Raw genomic sequence first — 22,043 nt, forward strand, 5'->3', positions numbered from 1 at the left:
TCATTTAAAAGTACTTGTTGAACAATTATCCTGGGTTGGGCTATGAGATGCCATGGAAAAAGGACAACAAAACAGACACCCCCTTCTACACCAGCCCCACATTTTCACGGCTGTTCTGAAAATCAGTTACTTATTCTACTCTTCTCCTCAAAATCACTTCAAGGATGTGAGTCCAAGATCTGAAAGTAATCCCCTAATCCCACTATTACCAATACTCATCTTCTTCCTATAGCAACAAAAACAAAACAACCCCAAAGAATGGCTATCTTCTTGGGATACTATGTTATGCTTAAAAAAAAAAAAAAAAAAAAAAAAAAAAAAAAAGTCTACAGAACAATTTGTCTCATTTTCTTGTCCTAGTGAGGCTTTTATGGACTGGAGGTTTGTGTTTCCTAAAATTCATATGCTGAAGTTCTAATCCCCAAGCTGATGGTACCTGGAGGTGGGACTTTTGGGAGACAATTAGGGTTAGATTAGGTCTCAAGGATAGAGCCTCTTAGTGGGATTAATGACCTCGTGAAGAAGAAGAGACAGGAGATCTGTTCCTCTCCACATGCATGCACCAAGAAAGGCCATATAAAGACATGGACAGAAGAGGTCTCCCTGCAAACCAGGAGAAGGAGCATTAACAGACATGGAATCTGCCTGCACCTGAGTCTTAGACTTCCCGCCTCCAGAACTGTGAGAAATAAATGTGTGTTGTTGAAGCCACCCAGACTCCAGTATCTTGTCAGAACAGCCAGAAAGGACCAAAAGAGAGATCCAGAAAGTGCAGGGAAAAAATGCCTTACCCAACAGTCCTCAAGGAAACACTTGGTGATTGTTGTACGTTATAGAGACTTATTCTGAGATACGCCTTGAACGGCGATCGATACGGCAAGAGCAGACAATGCTGATCACTGAGTCCCCTCACCAGCTGTCCCAGGACACTGGCAGTCTCTCTGCAGACATGGAGTGCATCATCTCCCGTGACTACATTTCGATCAGCTATTCCAAGTTTGGTCAAGGTCATAATTTCCAAAGCACGTTCCCCAGCAACCCAATCGGACACAACACGTGGGTTCTGCAGCTTACAGGGCTCGTTCACGGTGGACTTAACCATCTCAAGTCTCACCACAGCATGAGGCAAAGCCCAGGTCTGGACAGCAAGTTCAAGGGCATTTGTTCAATGAGGACTCAAGTGCTTAAATAATTGTTAAAGTTTTCTAGGGTAGAAGGAGCAAAAGATGATCCAAATGGAATCACATTTCAAACTCCCTGTCAATGAGATAACTGTTAGTTGGGGCTAACAAGGACTTATTTTTTTTTCCTGCAGAGTGTGCAAGTGGGGAGTCCCTGAAGGGGTGAGAACAGATATGACGGTGATCTTCAGCCAGGGCCGTAGACAACACTGAAGTATATCCCACATGACACCGATGAATGCAGTCCACCCCTCAGCTTAGCAAGAGGGCCCATCTCTGTTCAAGACAGCAGTGGTTTTAGACATTTATACTTTTTCTCCTGTGCAGAAGGGGATTTTCGGTTGGATCAGTACTCATGCAAAACTGGGATAGGACAAGAGGTGGCCCTCAAAGACTGACTTTGGCATGCATTCTCCCCTTTTGCTCTCCTGAAGATCCCTATCCTCTAGAGACAGCCTAGCCTACACCTAGCAAATTACCCACTTGCACAATCCAGACGGTAGCACCAGCTTTGTAAGGCAACCATTCTCCATCAGGCAGCAGATTCTCCCGGTGAGATTTATAATCTCCAAACAAAGGAGCCCCAGGGCTCATGACAGGAATGCTTTCAACACCTCCCCAGATTAGGTTATGGAATAATCCACAGGGAGGCCAGAATACAAGATATTTATTTTTATTAGGTATCTGGCCCCCAAGCTAGTTTGGACAACACATGCTTCTATTCAGAACCTTCTATTTCACTGACCTTGATGCGAAATGAGTGATCTCAGCACAAAAATCCCAGGGCACATGTTGACTGATGTCTAGCACTTAGGAATGCTGCACTTCCAAACAAGGCATTGGAAGCCTGTGCTCATATTTTACAGCAAATGCCATGTTCTTGTGTTCACCAGCAATTCCTACATGTGTTTCCATTTGTCTCATTCTCACCCAACAGGAGACTGTCCTGAGTAGTTATAGATTCTATTTTATGGAAGCCAAATAACTTCAGAATTTTCGAGCTGAAGGGCACCTGAGGTCCACTATTCCAAACCCTAATTTTGAGGATGAGGACCATTACGTATAGAAAACTGAAAACAAGTAAGCTTCAAATAAAGTGCTCCTTCCTAACTACATTCTCTCATTTGCTAAAGCAAGCATGTACTCAAAGAGGTCAGAATGCCCACGACCCTAGACGGCTAACGTTTGGCACCTCTAATTCAGTATCTCGTGAAGAAATATGCATTCCTCAAGAAAAACCTGGGCAAACCAGCTGTATTCCTTTCCTATTTGTTCCCATAATAAAACCCACAGCCCTAGTGGTTTAAAACACAAATTCATTATCTTAAAGTTTTAATAGGTCAGAAGTGTCACACGAGTCTCGTGGAGCTAAAATCAAAGTGCCCACAGGGCTGTGCTCCTTTCCCCAGGGTCCAGGGGAAAAACTGATTTCCTCGCTCTACCCAGCTCCTAGAGACTAGGCACATTCTTTGGCTCCTGGCTCCCTTCCTTCCTACATCTTGGAAGCCTGCAACACTAAGTCCCAAGTTCCTTTCATATTTTGAATTTCTCCTGCCAGGTCTTCTGATGTTCCAGTTCTCTCCCTCTCCCTCCTACTAACCACCCCTCAGACAACAGAAAAGGTTCTCCACTTTTAAGGACTGGTGATTAGATTGTGACCCCCTGATTACCCAGGCTAATGTAGCCATCTCAAGGTCCTTAACCTTAATCACAACCACAACACCCTTTCTGCCACATAACGTAAAATTCACAAATTCTAGAAATTAAGACTTAGACATTTTGGTGGGGGGCATTATTCTAAGTACCACATCTGCCCTCACCGACTCTTACATCATGAAATGCCCCCACAGTCTATCTGATGACTGGGTCAGAAACTGGGGAGACATGCCTCAGTTAACCCCACTTGTTTATACTCCACATCCAGTTAGTGGCTAAATCTCACAGACTCCAAATCCTAACTATGTCATGTAATGGGGCCTGCTCTCTACACTCTTCTGTGCCCAGGACCGGGGCCTCCCTGAATTCTTTACCTCTTTTCCTTCTGCCACAGGCTCATTTTTTTTTCCAGTTTTATCAACACTGTCTTTCTAGGGCCATGTGCTTCAGGCAAGGTGTGCTCCAGCCCCACGTTCAAGGGATAAGTCTTGATTGGTCTAAACTAGTCATGGTAGCCTGCTAGCCCTTTGCCATCTGACAAGAATGTAACATACAGACCTTAATTCATGGAGTTCATCAACACATGGGTCATTTTACCTTGCAATTTCTTGTTGGGGGACACAGTTATTTTGTTATTTAAGCCACCTTTAAGTTCCCTCTTACTTGCTGTTAGAAACACCCTGAATGGTACATTACTTATTAAAATGACTGTGAGATTCTATTCATGGTTTTACTCGCTCCTAGTCTCGCATTACTTCCAATGTTCACACTGCACCCTCCCCATCTTCCACTTGGATGCAAAACACCTTCTCTTCAAAGCCATCAATCCTGTAAAGTGTTCCCTTCTTCAAAAGGTTTCTGGGAGGTCCCATTACCCACCATTATGTTAGTTCTCAAAAGTCTCTATTTCTGTCCCTCTAGAACAATCTAGAAATAACTGTAATCAAAAATCAATTTTAAGTTAATATCTTAATTTTTTTCATCCTACTTTCAAAAGACTTGTTAACGATGTAATTTCTGGCATGCTGTCAGTGTTGATATTTTAAGTAAAACAGCTATTATATCGCTCAAAGCCATAAGAATCTAAATCTAATAATGAATTGATACTCATGATTTCCCACTTAAAAATAAGCTCTTCTTGGGGTGTGTGGGTGACTTAGTCAGTTAGGTAGATGTCTGACTTTGGTTCAGGTTATGGTCCTGGGGTCCTGGGATTGAGCCCCACATTGGGCTCCCTGCTCAGCAGGGAGTCTGCTTCTCCCTCTGTGTGCTTGCTGTCACTCGTGCACGCGCTCTCTTTCTCCAATAAATAAATAAATCTTTAAAAAAAAAACTCTTCTTTACCATTCATGTTTTATTGTTCCCTTTTCACATTTCCATTTTACTTCTCCTGCAGGTTTTATCCTAATGAACAGATCTTTATGATTCCAAGTATTTTATTGACTAAACTATCATACACACATCAAAAATAGGCATATCAATTAGAGCTTTCTGTTTACTTTGAATGTAGCCCCTAAGGATGAAATAATTTCTTCTGAATTATACTACATTTACCAGTAAACAACTGAAAAAAGAACACACATAAATATATTTAATAATTGACCAAAATACTAAGAACAAACCTATTTGAAATGTACCTCTTGATACACAGAGCTTTAAAAAAGTTAACCCACGCATTCATGAATATTACTTAATGCTAAAATAACAAAGGTTTGGCATCAGTCTTATTCCAACTTTTCATATTTCTGTACACAAATTAGCCTAAATAAGCAGAGGAATGTAGGAGTTTAACAGCACTTATATCCCTGAGCTCCTTTGGAGCTTCAAGCCAAAGACTGTGATCCATCATCAAATTTATTTTTAATTACCCATCAATGGATGATCCAATAGGTCTTTGATTCTGTCATAAGAAAAGTGTCCTCGTTATGCTGAAAAAATTAAAAAAAAAATTAAAAAAAAAAAAGAAAAGTGTCCTCAGGCTTAGCCCTTGGGATATTTCAGATCACAAGACAATGTACCACACTAAAATTCTGAGAAGATGAGAGGAATGCCGCCCTTCAGTAAAAAGGGAGAAAGGAAAGCAAACGCATTCTCTGATGGATTAATTTTAGGAAAGAAGACGTATAAAGCTGAAAACCGGATAGCTATTCCCTTAAGTCTCTGAATCCTTCAATGTACCCTACTGGAATATCTTCATTTATGGCCAATGGTATGCCTAAAGTCGCTCGGACAATGGCTGACCTATAGGAAAAATCGAAATGTCTCTGCATAGAACACAGCCCCTTTCCTGATTGGATGCAGGCTCATGTTCCATCGCCCACCTTTATCCTACACCCGCTTGAGCAATTCCATGACGTAGACTGGTTCTAAGTTTGCTTTCGAGAGGAACATGTGTCAAAAAGGCTTCCTTCCTCTACTACACTTTGCCCCCTCGTCTGCTGCTATTTTAGACACAGAGATGAGTCACTGAAATTTATCCCAGCACCTTGCCCCTGGCTCAGGCCAGTCCCAGGGACTCTGCTCTCAATGGGACATAAATTAGTAGCCGCAGCTTAACTAGTCATCATACCTATCAGATAAAATTCTGTCCAAACAACCACAAATTTTATTCTGGTGCTCTAGGAACACTATTCGACAACTCCAGCATTTCCTATATACAGATGGAATTCTTTTTATTATTTTATTGTTCTGTTCCACTACTAAAGGCTCTTCCGGAACCTTTCCTCAATTTTCCCCTCCCCATCTCAGCTACAGAGTGAGTCACTCTCTTCCCTGACAGCATGCTGCTTTTACTTCTGTTATTCCTCACATTCTGCTTGGTCTTATGGTGATATATCTCTAAATCTGGTTTCCATGTCTCCATGGTGGCCACATCCATTGGTCCCATCCCCACTCGATCCCTGGGTCCTGACCACCCCTCCTTGAAAATCTCTTTCCTCGCTTCCAGTCAATTCTTCTGTTCCTTGTAAGATCATTCTTCCTCACTTTCCCTCATCTGCACCCCCCGTGTCCACTGTTTATCTCATAGGTCCCTGCACCTTGCATCATGCGGTCCTGGAGGGCTCTGCTACCCCAAAGTAAGCTAACACCAACCTCCTGAGACAGTTACCTTTTCCCAAGTCAGAGGGAAAAAAATGATCATCTTCTTGGGTTAGGGTTGCAATTATTTTTCTAAAGATTGCCACTTAACAGTCAGTAGTAATAGCCAGCGAATGATAGAAGCAAATAAATACTAAGGAAAAACAGAAATCAACCACTTATAGGTAGTTTAAGGGTTTGTGTTTATAAGCTTATAGGTTAGAATTTTATATTGTATATAAAATATTTACTAGCAACATTGATGTTCATCTGAAACATACCTATATTTCTATGTGTGCACATACACAGACTTATATAGGTGTGTGAAATGTAAAAATATACAGTTGACAGTAACACAAAATTACGTTTCTATTTGTCTGAGATCACAGCATGTGAAAGTGGACCAGGGGAAACTCTCAGGCATTGCCGAGATGAAAAATAGGATCCCAACCATTTGGGAAGCCAGTTTTTCATGCAGCTGAACATGCATAGAACTGGACATTCCATTCTTAGATATTTACCCGAAAAAGAAACAAGTCCACACAAATAACTGTACATGAATGTTCACAGCAACTTTAATAGCCTGAAACTAGAAAAATACCTATCTCCATCAACAGGTGAATAAACTAGGATACATCCATACAGTTAATACCCAGCAATTAAAAAAAAAAAAAACGAAAACTACTTGTACACATGTCAGAATCTCAAAAACATTATGCTAAAAATTAAAAAAAAAATGCTAGATGAAAAGAATAGGATTCCTTTTGTAGGAAATCCTAGAAAAAGCAAAAAGAATCTATAGTGACAGAAAGCAGACTAGTGATTGCCTGGAGCCAAGGAGGTAGGAGGGAGCGACTGCAAAAGGGCTTGAACGCACTTTTTTGGGGTACCAGTAGGTTCCATATAATGACTGGGGTAATGGTTACACTGGTGTACCCATCTGACAAGACTCATTGAAATGCATAGCAGACACGAATCATGGATGCATGTTATTGCATGTAAATTAGAGTTCAATAAAATTAAGTGGTCCCATGGATTTTTCACCAAATTTGGAGACCATGTTATGGATGACCTGACATGCCATGGACACAGCCATATGTGGTAGGTATAAAATTTACTTTCAATGACTTTGTAGGGACAGATAGAGAATTTTTTTTCTCTTACATGGAGTAACATGGTGTTTCATTTTAAAGGTTCCAGAGAGTTGGGGTGCGTGGTTGGCTCAGTGGGTTAAAGCCTCTGCCTTCGGCTCAGGTCATGATCTCAGGGTCCTGGTATAGAGCCCCGCATTGGGCTCTCTGCTTGGCTGCGAGCCTGCTTCCCTTCTTCTCTCTCTGCCTGCCTCTCTGCCTACTTGTGATTTCTGTCTGTCAAATAAATAATAAATAAAATCTTTTTAAAAAGGTTCCAGAGAGTTGAAACATTGACACGTATGGAAACTGCCATACTTTTAGAAGATGGGAAGTGGGCCTAAAATGAACAAATTGGTGGGCTCCAAAAATGAGATTTGTGTTTACTTTGGTACAACTTAAGCTTTAACCCCTGTGGATAGACTCTCCAAGTAAGAGCTACTTCTTCTGGATGCCAATGCGTAGATTACTACCTAAGGTGAAATAAAGGGACTTTGGACAGTCTACCGGAATTGTAAATATTTCCGATGAACATAGTTAATTGGAAGTGATATCCCTGGTGACTGGGATTAGTGAATAAAATTATCTAGAAAAAATACCAAGAAGAGTTCATCCTCCTCCCCTGCCCCCTAGGCTGACAATATACTAGGAGATCTTCAACTTGATTTTGTATCAGAATCTTTTGGAGAACTTGTTAGAACATAGACTTCTGGGCCCCAACCCAAGAAGCTTCTCATCCAGTAGGTCTGGAGTAGAGCCTGGTAATTTTCATTCCAACAAGTTCCTAGGTGATTCTAGGAACCACTTAGTGTGGCCTGGGAACCACACTTTGAAAACCACTGCTATATGCTCTGGTCTTCTGCACCAGTGTCTTTGTAAAATTCTAGAACAGCCTTATCCATGAATTCAGTAGAATGAGGTCTGATTAATTCATTTCACTAGCTGCACTATCAGCACTAACAACAGTAAGAAAGGTCAAAAAGGAAAATATCAAAATTCTTGGAAAACATGGGACAAATTATTTCTGCTCCAGATACCTTTGTATATGGATGAGTTTTTCCTCAATTCTTAAGTTACTAAGCGGCTTATTTCTGACATTAATTTTGCCACTCTCTTATCAGTAAAAGCGGATATTATACTAGGTTTTGCTGATAAATGGCAATGTCGCACGTTCAAAATATACATCGTTTTCTACTGTCAGAGGAAAAAGACAAAGATACAAGAATTGTTAGGAAGGAACCAGAGAGTGAAAAGAAGAAACTCCAGGAAAAGGTGGAGAAACAAGGAAAAACACAAATCACAACAGAACCAGAAGTTCTGGGAGAAAAGACTAGCGTTTGAGAGATTCATAGTCAAGGGACCAGGGAGGGGAGAAACGGTTTCTTCTATACGTTAGAAGAAAACCACAGTGTAAAAAGCAGTTGAAATACAATGTCGGGAAAAATAAACACAGAAGAAAAGTCAAGCCAAGAGAGAAGGAAGTGGTATTTTTAAATGACTGAACATTTAGAAAATATACCAATAGAAATATACAGAAGATAGACCAGTAACCATGATTTGTGAAGAAAGGGGGAAAGGATCAATTTTGCAAATACTTCCATCTTATCTGTCAGATAAATATCCAACTCCAGGTTAATGGAAACTGACTGAAATGGTTCATCACTTTGGCGGTGACAGTCTGAAGAGGTCAGCTGTGTCACTCGGGGGAGGAGGCAGACCTCAGGTCTGATAGGCAGAATGAGATACCCCACCAAAGATATCCACATCCTAATTCCTAGAACCCGTGCATAGCTTACTTACGTGGCAATAAGGACTGTGGAGACAAGATTAAGTTAAGGAGCTTGAGATGGATGGACCCAATGTCATCAAAAGGGTTGTGTTTTTGTTTTTGTTTCGTTTTAGATAGGTGGTTTTTTTAATTTATTTTTTTATTAATTATTTTTATTGACATATAATGTATTATTTGCCCCAGGGGTACGGGTCTGTGACTTGTCAGACTTACACACTTCACGGCACTCACTATATTAAAAGATTTTGTTTATTTATTTGAGAGAGAGCAAGAGAGAATGAACAGGGGAAGGGGCAGAGGAAAAGGGAGAAGAGAGACTCCCCACTAAGCAAAGAGCCCAATGCAGGGCTCAATCCCAGGACCCCAGGATCACGACCTGAGCTGAAAGCAGATGCTTAACCAACTGAGCCACCCAGGCACGCCAAAAAGGGTTCTTATAAATGGTAAAACTTGCAAGTGGTAGGATCAAAGAAGGAGACAGGACAATGCAAGCAGAGGTCAGAGTGACCTAATCATGAGCTAAGGAATGTGAGCTGCCTCCAGAAGCTAGATTAGGTAATGAACAGATCCACTCCCCAACCTCCAGTCTCAAGAAACAGCACAGCCCTGCAGACCTATCTTAGACTTTTGATCTCCACAACTCTGAGACATTTGTGTTGTAAGCCAATAATGCATGTCAATCTATTACAGCAGCAACAAAAAACTAATACAAAAATCTCAGGGAGGCTGGGTTGAACGGGAGAGCACATGCCTCCTCTAACAAAGAGAACACAATTCCAACTCCCAGTTTTGCCAGGTTCCCCCATTTGTTAGGACATGTAGAAAAATCTGTCCACATGAAATTAGCAACTAGTAACACTGTGCAGGACAAAGTATGACCTTGACCTTTTTTTTTTTTTTTTGCGGGGGGGGGTGGGTGGGTGGGTATTGGATATATCCAATCATGTGACACAGCTAGACGAAGGATGGATAAACCACTGCAACCATCTTTTCCAGCTCAGAGCTCCGCTCCAGAGCTGACCACATCAAACTTTGCCCAAGCAAAGAGCTCAGCTATTAATGGAACCCCTCTAGAGAGCTCGTGCACGGAGTTCGAAGGCAGGGACAGAGAGAGAGGGTGAGTCTTAAGCAGGCTCCACGTGAAGTTGAGCATGGGGCTTGATGCAGGGCTCAGTCACATGACCCTGAGACCATGACCGGAGCTGAAATCAAGAGTCAGACGATTAACCAAATGAGGTAGCCACCCAGGAGTCCCAAAACCCCGCTATTTCTTTCTTCTTCTTCTTTTTAATGATTTTATTTACTTGAGAGAAAGACAAAGAGAGAGAGAGAACAAAAGGGGAGAGGAGCAGAGGGACAAGCGGACTCCCAGCTGAGCAGGGAACCCGATGTGGGACTTGATCCCAGGACCCTGAGATCATGGCCTGAGCCAAAGGCAGATGCTGAACCAACTGAGCCACCCAGGCGCCCCAATTTCTGACCAGAAAACACAATGCAAAGTGTGGTCCATTTTTCTGCGGACAAGTCATTCAGAAGCTGAACTTCAGAGTTTAGGTTTTTCTTACATTCTAGATAATCAGTGCCGACTACCTACTCTAAGAAATCATTCTAAAAAATAATTTCAAAAAAACTTGTTCTTTACAGATGAAAGGAGTTTTTAAAGGGGTACTCTTTGGACTATAACTGAAATATCTCCAGCTCCATGGTAATAAGTTATAAATGAAGATAAAAAGAAAAAAATGTGCCAAAGTATCTTGCCTCAAAGTCATCCTTCTATTAATTCTAAGTTGGTAGAAGAAGAATGAGGCTAATCACATTCATAGAGACAAATGGCCTCTCTTAATATTCAGATGGTCAGCCAACAGTGTTTATTGAGTGAAGGGTCTCCAAAGCACTACAACAAGAAAAGGTAGAAAACATAAAATAAGAAAAGGTAGAAAGTGTAAAAGAAATGTAAGCGGGCTCTTACACAGAGGAATTTATAATGTCACGGGGAAGGCAAGGCTAATATATAAAATAGAGAGTAATTAATAGTCTTTATGTGCCCTGAAGAATGATGCCAAGAAGGTCTGTAAGTCAGTAAGAGAGGTACTCAAGAAAAGGAGGGACAGGCAGACGTTTGATGGAAGGGAGAAAAGCTTTGTGCTGACTGTGAAAGAGGAAGTAAATGCATATAGAAAAAGGGTAAGCTAACCCACTCAACAGAGTGGGTTTGGGGACTTCTCTCCCATCCTAAAATCTTCAATTTTTAATTGAAGCTGAAAATACACTAACAATTTGCACAAATGGCTGTCTTCTGTTCTAGGATGAACATATAGTCAAGACAAGAGCTCTGCATGATTGGAGAAAAGACAATGGAGATTTCTTTCCATTCCATGGGGGCTTGGTATTATTAGAAGGAGGAATATCCCCCACCATCTCCCACAATTCTCTATTTTGTTATACATGTGTATAAATAAATGCAGATGATATCCACATATACACACAAGCCTCTCGTGCCCCCAATTACATCATAAAATATCTAAACAGAAGTCTCATACTATTGTAACCCAGTAGAAAGCCGCTAAGATTTATAACCTGAATTTTTTTTTTCTTAAAACGTGGTTCTGAGTTATTTTATCAGAACTGACTTCAGCAAGTGGTTGCAAAAATTACTCCTGTCCATTCATCTCAGAAGTAATAAATTAAATAGCTTAGAAAACAAAGGGAGTTAAAAAAAAAATACACATGAAGGGATTGTTTCTTCTGGCCTACAGGTAGCTAACTTTATACATTCTCTCTAATGATAAACAGCCAGACTCTGGTTTACATTTTTGAACAGATAACTGTTGAGAATTTGTTCAATTTGGTTCTAAGGGTCACACACTGTACTTTTAAAAACTGCTGGGATATTTTCTTGCATACCTTTGCCAGCAAGAAAACAAACTATTAAATGATATACCTTTAAAAATCACTATAAATGTCTACCAAGTATTTAGGGGCAAGACTATTTAAGAAAAGTTAATATCTATTACTCTGAGTTATATTCTGGGTTTTTATTGCTGAAACCAGCTGAATAAAACTACTGCTTATAGCTCAGAATTTGCTGAAAAAGCAAGACATGCCTAAATGTAAGTAACAGTTGAAGGAGCTACGTGGTCTTTCAGAACATAAATCACGTGTTCAAGGGTGTTAAAGTGACTAAGGTGAATGAAAAGAATAAGAACTGGGAGTTTTAAGGCACTCTGAAAAAACTCAATTTGAGTACTTTATAGCCCCTGAACAACTTTATGAACTCACTGGTTTTGACCAAACCCTTTCAGCTACACTACTTTCCTGCTAGATGTTAAAACACTGCCTCTTTGTGGGGCGCCTGGGTGGCTCAGTGGGTTAAGCCTCTGCCTTTGGCTCAGGTCATGATCTCAGGGTCCTGGAATCGAGTCCCACATTGGGCTCTCTGCTCCGCGGGGAGCCTGCTTCCTCCTCTCTCTCTGCCTGCCTCTCTGCCTACTTGTGATCTCTGTCTGTCAAATAAATAAAATCTTAAAACAACAACAACAACAAAAACACTGCCTCTTTGTGACCAAAGACATCGTGGAGCATTGTTTGCTTTCTGGTTACAGGTCATTCTGAGAACCTGGCGTTTCCGGCACACTATTGTCTAGATAGTGGAGGTTTTACCCGGCTCTGTGTACCTCCCCCCAACCCCACTCCTGCCACCCAAGGGGGATCCAAATCAGTCCCACCCTTCGTGAAGTATTGAGAGTAAGGCGAACACAAATGGCCACACACAGAAGTGAAATGTCAGGAATGTAGGTGATCCTAGGAACAGAGCTTTCTGCTTCAGATACAAGCTTCCAGTTATGGAAGGATTAAATCATGGGGATGAGAGGCACAGCACAGGGAGTAGAGCCAGTGATTCCGTAATGGTGTTCTATGGTGACAGATGGTAGCTACACTTGTTGAGGGCATAACTCATTGAAGAGAGAAGTTGAATCATTATATTGTACACCTGAAACTACTGTAACATTGTGTCAACTATACTCTTATTTAAAATAAGAATGCATCTAGATTTAACAAAACATGTGAACCAACATCTGTATCAGGCGAAATCAGGAGAGGAAGAGGTTTTCAAGTAAAATCTTCACAGTAAATTGCTGGCCAGAGAAGCCAGCGGTATTGACCCAAAGAACCTTAGAATAGGGTTAACCTCCAGATCTCCACGTCTCCATGTTTTTGACCTTACCAACCATCTTGTAAAAGGTCAGAAGAATCCACCAAGCCATTGGCAAGGAATCTGCACCAGAAACCAGATATTCTAAGTTACAGTTAAAACTTCAATGTTTGTCAAAAATAAGAACGCCGGGAGTTAATCCAAACAAAGTGTTAACTTGCTAGAAAGTGTTTGTTGTCCAATCTATATTTCAAAGTAGATTAATCTGTATGAAATAAAATTGATTGACATGTAGTCTGAAGAAATCACTCATTTGTGATGAGTTCTTTTGCAGGCAAAGATTCACAAAAGCACATAAAAGCTGAGAAAGGGCCATGAGGGAGCTTTCTCGGGTGATGGTAATGTTCTATATCTTGCTAGGGATTGATTTACACAGGTGTATCCATTTGTCAAAGCCTAATTTACACATAATTAAGAATGTGTATGGTTCATCATATATAAATTTCATATAAAAAACTCAGTATTAAACTCTAGCTAAAATAAGCATGTTGAAATATGCAAACGGATGCCTGTAGTTTATTTTTAAATGCATCAAAAGATAGGAAAAGGAAAGGTGGATGGATATGGAAGGATGTAAAGTATTAAAGGTGGAATCTAGGTGGTGATACATACAGTTGTACATTGTAAAACAAATTACCAAATGTGTGAAATTTTCCTTAAAAACACAGAAGAAAATATGATGGAAATGAATCACTGAAGAATGCAAAGTAGCATGTTGCCACCCCACTATCTACTTTCTTCAAGAACTTCATGGTATCTAGGACACAGTAAGAATATTTAAGTTGAAACTTCGAAGCTGAGACACAGAAGGTGTTTTTAAACACACACACACACACACACAAAGCACCTGGGTGGCTCAGTCAATTAACCATCTGACTTGGCTTGAGTCCTGCCTGATCTCAGAGTCACAGGATCAAGTCCCGCCTCAGACTCTGTACTCAGGCGTCTGCCTATCCCTCTCCCTCTGCTTCCCCCACCCCACTCATGCTCCCTATCTCAAATAAATCAACACGTACACATACCTGCCTGAAACTGGCTGATTACATGGGAAGTGGTGTGTTAAGTCAAAGAGAGAAAAGTAGCTCCCCACAGAGAGTTTCTATATTTAAAATCAGTGAAGGGCACGGGGCTGGCTCAGTCGGGGGGAACGTGCAACTCGTGATCACAGGGTGGTCAGTTCACCACCCCAATGGGTGTGGGGATTACAAAAAACCAAAACCGAAAAACAACAAAAAAATCTTCAAAAAAATAAAAAATAAAAATGAGTGAGCTGAAGTTGGGCAGGAGATGCTGTCGAAAGACTCTGGTGCAAACAGGAGTCCAGTCCAATGCAATAAAAGCCTCGGGACGAGTGGGAGGGGACAGCTGCCAAAGGAGCAGATGAGGCTTGGTGGCAGTGGCAAAGCAGACTGGGGCGCCTGGGTGGCTCAGTGGGTTAAGCTGCTGCCTTCGGCTCAGGTCATGATCCCAGGTCCTGGGTTCAAGCCCCACATCGGCTTTCTGCTCAGCAGGGAGCCTGCTTCCTCCTCTCTCTCTGCCTGCCTCTCTGCCTACTTGTGATTTCTCTCTGTCAAATAAATAAATAAAATCTTTAAAAAAAAAAAAAAAAAGAGATTTGCACTGAACAGGCAAGGGCCAGGCTGCTGGCAACAAGTCCCGGGCAAGGGGGGCTATGGCAGCTCATCAGAGGTTATGATGCCCCTCTCCCCCGTTCCTTCCAGAGCAAACAGCAGGTCACACATCAGTTACATCATCTCAGAAGGGGCCCGTGTCTCCAGCTCATCAATGCACCCCAATCACATCCTCAGTTATTTTCTTTGCAAATTCACCGCCTGATATTGAGAGTGTCCATTAATTAAGAAATAACCACCTAATGGGGCACCTGGGTGGCTCAGTTGGTTGACCGACTGCCCTCAGCTCTGGTCAAGATCCCGGAGTCCCTGGATCAAGTCCCTGTCAGGCTCCCAGCTCCACGGGGAGCTGCTTCTCCCCTCTCATGCTCTCTTTCACTCTCTCTCTCGCAAATAAATAAATAAATAAGATCTTTAAAAAAATTAAAAACAAAAAATAACCACCTGAGCATCTATTTGACAAGGTGCACGTACTGCATCAGCATTTATCATTTAACCCAGTCACAGAGGATTCATGTTCACATTAAAGTGTGAGGAGCAGGGAAAGATCTTACACACCTACAGACCAAGCCTCAGTAACTGAACTTGTCTCTGGAGCGGCTTTAACTTCAGACACAGAGGACAGTCACAGGCCAACAGGTGAGCAGTAGGAAGCCCTGGATCCCTGTCTCCCATAAACACCATCCCCTCCCTGCCCACTGCTACTACCTTCGTGGCCACTTCAGTCCTAGCTTCCACCTGTGCAGGAGAATCGTCCCCCCTGCCCCAAGCCGGAGGCTGCCCCTCCCTCCCTCAGAGTCTCTCCAAATCAAAGACAGTTGAGCTGGTTTTGAACATCTGGGAAAGTCTCCTCTTCCTCAATAGGTCTAGGAATATCCTGGGTGCCTTTGGAGAGTGGATCACTTTGCATGCAATTGCTGCCTAATATAAGAAGCGTAGAAAATGTTTTCTCCAACAGGAAACGGAGAAAAAGAGCTCTCGGCCACTGTCCTAGTTCAACCGTGGGACAGCTATGAAAGTTCAATCCCCTTAAAAATAGCCATGGAATGTCACATTTTATTCAGGTATACATCTGTCTAAAATAAGTCTATTTTAGTGATATTTTGTTCACTTCAATCATAATACAGACTGTTTTATGCTCAACTGTCTGTGGCTAGTCATGGTTCACACAAAGCTAAAAGTTTTAACCTTTTTTTATAATGACAGGTCTTTAAAGATACTAAAATTCCTGACAAAATAAAGTACATAAACATGAAATCTTTTTCTAAAGCTATCTGAAGCCAGTTTTTCTATGCTAACCTCAAGTTTCATACCTTAGCATCACTTTTTTGTCTATGAATACAGGTAATGACATGTATTCAGTTTTTAAAAGAGACCATCCCCAAACGCACATACCAAATCCTGTTATTAATTTCCATTCCATTATCTCAGGAAGGATTTTTACACAGTGTCCAAGACCATGAATAAGTACACTTTCAATAAGTACAAAGTATATTTTCATGCTTTTTTAAGACTTAAAAAATCATTTTGCCTATCTTAATACAGGTGAACCAAAAAAGTGGCAACCAGAACAACATAAACAGGTCCCATACTTTAATTCCTAATTACAAGAAATTAAAATGAATTGGTTTTGCAACAATTTATGCATGATGGAAAAAATGTTTAACACTTTGTGCTGTATTGTATCATAGGGAGGTATTCACGGAAAATATTCAAGAGACTGGTTAAATTTTTACTAGTTTTAGTTTTAGATTCATAACAAAATTAGATGAAAGGTACAGATTTCTCATATGCCCCTTGCCCCCACATAGGTCATTTTTAAAATAGATTTACAAAGTGCTAATTCACACACACACACACACACACACACACAAACACACACATCCTACCAGCCCATAAAATCATACTGATAAATACTGATAAATGCCCTATTAAAAAATCTATTTGAGGGGCACCTGGGTGGCTCAATGGGTTAAAGCCTCTGCCTTCGGCTTGGGTCATGATCTCAGGGTCCTGGGATAGAGCCCCACGTCAGGCTCTCTGCTCAGCAATAAGCCTGCTTCCCCCTCTCTCTCTCTGCCTCCCTCTCTGCCTTCTTGTGATTTCTCTCTCTCTGTTAAGTAAATAAATAAAATCTTTTTTAAAAAAATGAATAAAACAATCTTCATAAAAAAAGTTCGAGTGGTTAAAAAAATTTAGAGGCTGAAGTATTTTCTTTTCTACCACTACCCCTTCAGCAACCACACAAAGAAAATTGTGATAGCCCTTCTCCAAGCCATTAAAAAAGCACAGTTACCTAAACTACTCTCCTTTGTAAATCTCAACTGCTACTCATAAAGCTGAAAGTATGTTCTCTTACCTGAAAAGGAGTGAGGAGGATTTAAACTTCACCCAGTCAGAAGCAGGCTCTTGAGAGCATGCCTGATGCAGGCTGAGAATTGCAGGGACAACCACAATTCTTGGATAAGCTCACTCTTTCCAGAAGGGGAGGAGGGGGCAAGAGATGGGATGAGCAAGCTCACGCAGCCCAGAACGTACCAAGACTGGTCCTTGAGGCAGAGCCCCACCCCTTGGCTACAAAGTGAGAGGTTGGGCCAACAGTGCCCACAGCCACAACAAAATATCCAGACAGAGCCGGCCAGCAAAGACTCTTTTCACCATTCTAAGCAGAACAATAAATACAACCAAATGCTTTTTACAGGCATCTTGCCGACTAACTGCCCAGGAATGAGTAAGAGGTCCTGCACACAGCGTGTCCCACCAGATCAGAGGTTGGGGGTTATCAACAGAAAGAGTAAAATTGGGAACGTACACCTGAGGTCTTCCTTAAAAAAAATTCAAGGTATAAACGTAAAGGAAAGCAAAACTGAAGGTCCGCAATTCCGGAGATGTAGTAACTTAAACGCTCCTGATGTTTCCACTTCCCTATCTGGTTGCCCCTTTTACCTATTTAACCTCCTTTATCATCCTTTGAGGGCTCAAGAAAGGAAATAAAACTTTTTGGACTTTCAAGTTACTAGTAATGCTGATATAAAGAAAAAAATCAGTAAGAATATCTAAAGTGAAGGCACCTGAGGGGCTCAGTCGGTTAAGCCTCTGCCTTCCGCTCCAGTCATGATTCCAGAGTCCTGGGATCGAGTCTCGCATCAGGCTCCTTGTTCAGTGGCAAGGCTGCTCCTCTGCCCTTCCCCTGGCTTGTGCACTCTCACTCTCTCAAATAAATAAAGTCTTAAAAAAATATATCTAAAGTGAGATCTGGATATTATCTCCCTTGCACAAATAGTGACATAGACTTTTGTCTCTAAATAGATTAAAAAGATTTTAATTCTACATCAAATTAAGACGCTAACACTTACTTGTATGTGTAATACTTACATATACAAGATTTAACCATCCATGGATGGCAATTAACAACAAAACAAAACAAAACAAAAAAGACAAGCTTTTGCCAAAATGTGCCAAAGAACATACAATGTTTCACACGACAAGGTTCCCAGGTTAAGTTTTAGGATGGTCAACCTATACGATCATCACCAGAATCCTATGCTGCAGGATTTCTCTGAGTTTTTAATAGGTTCAGAGTCAATCTATTAAATTTTGTGCCTTGTTTCCCCAAACTTATTTAATCACGAAACCCTCTGAATGTCATTCAGAGAGAACTGTATCTTGTGAGAGATTGGGGAAATGCTAATAACTAGAATCCACTTGACAGGGTTGTTTTTTTTTTTTTCCTAAAGACTTACTTATTTATTTGACAGAGATAGCGTGCACAAGTAGGCAGAGAGGCAGGCAGAGAGAGAGGGGGAAGCAGGCTCCCTGCTGAGCAGAAAGCCTGACGTGGGGCTCCATCCCAGGACCCGGAGATCATGACCTGAGCCAAAGGCAGAGGCTTTAACCCGCTGAGCCACCCAGGCACCCCGACTTCCCAGTTTTTAAGCAACAAACCTGACATGGTGATCAGTTTCCAAAGCACTTGCAAAAGCTATTCAATCATTCAGCTTCCCACCTAGCTCAACTTGCACTATAGCTCCAAAATTACAATGGGATCCATTTCTACCAACCCAGTATCATAAGGCTAAGCCTGCCTTCCTAATGAAAGCATGTGGAAGGAAGGTGTCCTATACGTGTATGTAAGAGACACCTATATTCTTCGAATTATGCCAGGAAAAAAGGAGGCAGAGGACAGAGTCTCTCCTCAAGAGGCTGGACATTTTGCTTTGGACCTCTGCCGTCATGTGAGTGGTCATGCAGGTGCACCGTGGACACCCATTTGCCCTCAAAAGTTCAGTGTCAGACCTCGAAGATTCATATTCAGCCAACGTATCTTAGAGAGCGCACCCCAGCCAAAACACGGACACCAAGCCTGGAGTAACCATTACAAACACCACCCAAATGCAATGCCAAAAGTGCATATTTCAACCCCTTTTGCACACAGACTCAAGAGGAAGAAATACTGAATTATGCGCCTTCAGCATAATTCAGCATAATCAGCACCTGACTCCCACCTCAAACTCTTCCATTTAGCTCAAATCCTAGAGTTCTGTAATCCCCACACATACCCATAGCCTAGCACTCTGTTCGTGTAGTTTAAGTTTCCAGGATAGAACCAGAATAGACCAGTGGTTCGCAGCTGCTCCACTGAGATAATTACATCAACTTGTCCAATCACCCCAGCTACTCCATAGCTAACCACTCCACACAAGCGATCCTTCCGTGTCATTTTAAGACAAAACTTCCTAAAATGAGTTACACTCCTCCAATCCTTCCAGAAAGAAGATACTTAATATGATTGCCTTAATTCATATAGATCCTACTGAACAAAATCATAACACTCTATTGAAGAGACCACTACATGTTGAAAAAAATTATTTTACTTAAAAAATGATTAAAGAGACATAGGATGGGAGGATGTTGAGCAAACAGCTTGATTTCCCTGAACCTTATTTTCTTCATTTGAAAAATAAGCAATAAAATCACTTGTAAAATAATAATTGTCACAAGGCTGTGTGAGGCTCAAGAGAAAAATAGGAACTACAAAGCTCTGGGTACATCCAAGATACAGATACTGTTACAGTATCTCAAGATGTTCCTTCAGCCACTATCTACTGTAACAAAAAAACAGGAGCTAAACAGTAAATGTTGTTTACCATGAAAAACACCATCTGTGTCTCATTATACTACATGGATATAGGCTGGGATGTCCTAAGGATTGCGAACGTAATGCAGACAAAAAGTTCAGACCACAGAAGGCATAAAATTACAAGTAAAAACTCCCTCTATCTTTCATATTAATTACAACCACTTTGGAGTTTTAGTGTACATTTGCCTGTAATCACTTTCAGATGATTCATATTCAAAATACAGTTTTCTAATGAATGAGGAGTTTATCCCATCTAAATTATGGTTTCTAATAACCAGGTGATCTGGATTCTTTTTTTTTTTTTTAAGATTTTATTTATTTATTTGACAGACAGAGATCACAAGTAGGCAGAGAGGCAGGCAGAGAGAGAGGAAGGGAAGCAGGCTCCCTGCTGAGGGACTCGATCCCAGGACCCTGAGATCATGACCTGAGCCGAAGGCAGCGGCTTAACCCACTGAGCCACCCAGGCGCCCGGTGATCTGAATTCTATCTCTTGTTGTTAAACTTCATGGTTTGACAGGATCTTTTGCTGTTTTGTTTTTTTTTTTTTTTGCAATGTCACTTAAATACGAAACAGAAGCTAAGCAATCAGGGTATACAGAATGGAATGAAAATCTTTTAAATCTCACTGCACGTGCACATGCGCGTGCACAAACACACACAAATAATAATAACTATGCGAGGTGATGAAGGTGTTAACTGCAGTTATCGTGGTAGTCATTCTACAATAGATACTTACATAGATCATCACAAGGACCTTCAACTTACACAATGGTATACGTCAATTATGACTCAATAAAGCTGGAAAATAAGTACAGCCCTACTAAGCAAATACAGCCACTAAACAAACTGTAAATACATATGTGAAGTGGGTGAGAAGATCGTGATCTTCTAGTTTCAATAACCTCCCCCAACACCTTCAGCCTTTCCACTTTCCCCTTTTACATTCAACTAACCAGTGTACTAACAAAAACGTTCAAGAGGAGAGAAAAAGGTGTATGCTTTGAATGTAAGTGTGTACACTTCAAACTTACAGAAAGTTATGCGTCCCTTAGATCTCAGTAAAGTTGGAAAATAAATCAATACAGGTATAGCAACTATATAAAAAGAAAACTGTAAATTCTAATATAAAAACAACAAGTAATATAATCAAGAGATTGGATGGAAAGAGGAGAGGAAGAGTGTTTTGTTTAGTTTAGTTTTGTTTTGTTTTAGTTTTCATACCTAAAAGTCGGTACTGTATAAAGTTAGTAAGTGAATGAACATAAGATTTTATGTTATTCCTCAGAATTGCAATAATTACCATAAAAAAGGAAAAGACAATTTTATACACCTAAATTACAGAAAGAAAACAAGGTAATACGGAAGGTAATGCCTAACCTAAGACACAAAGAAAACGTCAAAGTCGAACAAGCAGGGCTTCTCCAAGAAACCCACCTGTGCTTTCAACCTCTCGTTCCGAGGACGAGGACGAGCTTTCTGCCTTGGCCTCACAGAGCCTCTGCCAGCTGGGGCTCTAGGAGAGCTATGCCTGGACTTTCTTTGAATTTGCTCCAAAGATCACCAAATTTGGCAGACATGCTTCAGAGAGCCTTAACATTTGGTGGTCAGTCCTTTCCTACTTTCATTGAAGATTTTTTCCCCACTTTTCTGTAAAGGGTTTTGTCTCCACAGTCCCAGGGAAGAAAAGAGAACCTTTCACTCCACGTCCTTTGCCAGAAACCCCCCACCTCCCAACTTGCTCCCAGTTTCTAATTAACTTTCTCCATTCTTCCATTTTTCTGCCTCTACGTGGCCTCCCGCTAACCACCTCTTCCCTTTCTAATCTCTTGGTGCCAAAAATCAGTGATGTGCTGAGCCAGGCTACACTGCCAGCAAGATACAACCTTGGGCCTCTCCTCCTGGGTCCATTTAGGTGGAGGCACCTCCACCCCAGGAAGCCCAGTCCGCAGACTGCACAAACCAAGCTACCTTCTCCCACCAATCCCCCCAGCCAGGTGGTTCAGTGTTGACCAGCACACCACCAGAAAGGCATGGGAATTTTTTAAAAACAGCATTTTTAGAACTGTGTGTAAAGGAAGAACACAAAAATGTTTAATGAGAACAAGACAAGGCTTCCATTTGGGCTTTTCTTAATTAGTTGATAAATACAGTTTACAGGTTTGACAAGGCCAGATAAGGAGACTCGGCAAGACAGAACGATGTTACTGTAATTCTATAAAACC

General features: G+C 41.2%; 1 protein-coding gene across 8 annotated transcripts in view; it reads right to left on the bottom strand.

The window, feature by feature from the left end:
* The window catches only part of PLCB4 (phospholipase C beta 4), a 426,130-nt gene that overhangs the window by 299,341 nt on the left and 104,746 nt on the right, over nucleotides 1-22,043 (bottom strand). Inside the window, exon 1 of one of the 8 annotated variants that reach the window (XM_047745400.1) lies at nucleotides 17,038-17,147. The exons of the other annotated variants lie outside the window; for them this stretch is intronic. The gene's annotated coding sequence lies outside the window, so the exon portion shown is untranslated. Of the gene's footprint in view, nucleotides 1-17,037; nucleotides 17,148-22,043 lie in introns of those variants that run through there. 8 annotated transcript variants of the gene reach the window in all.

Source organism: Lutra lutra, chromosome 9, assembly GCF_902655055.1.
Source record: "Lutra lutra chromosome 9, mLutLut1.2, whole genome shotgun sequence".
Lineage (NCBI taxonomy): Eukaryota > Metazoa > Chordata > Mammalia > Carnivora > Mustelidae > Lutra > Lutra lutra.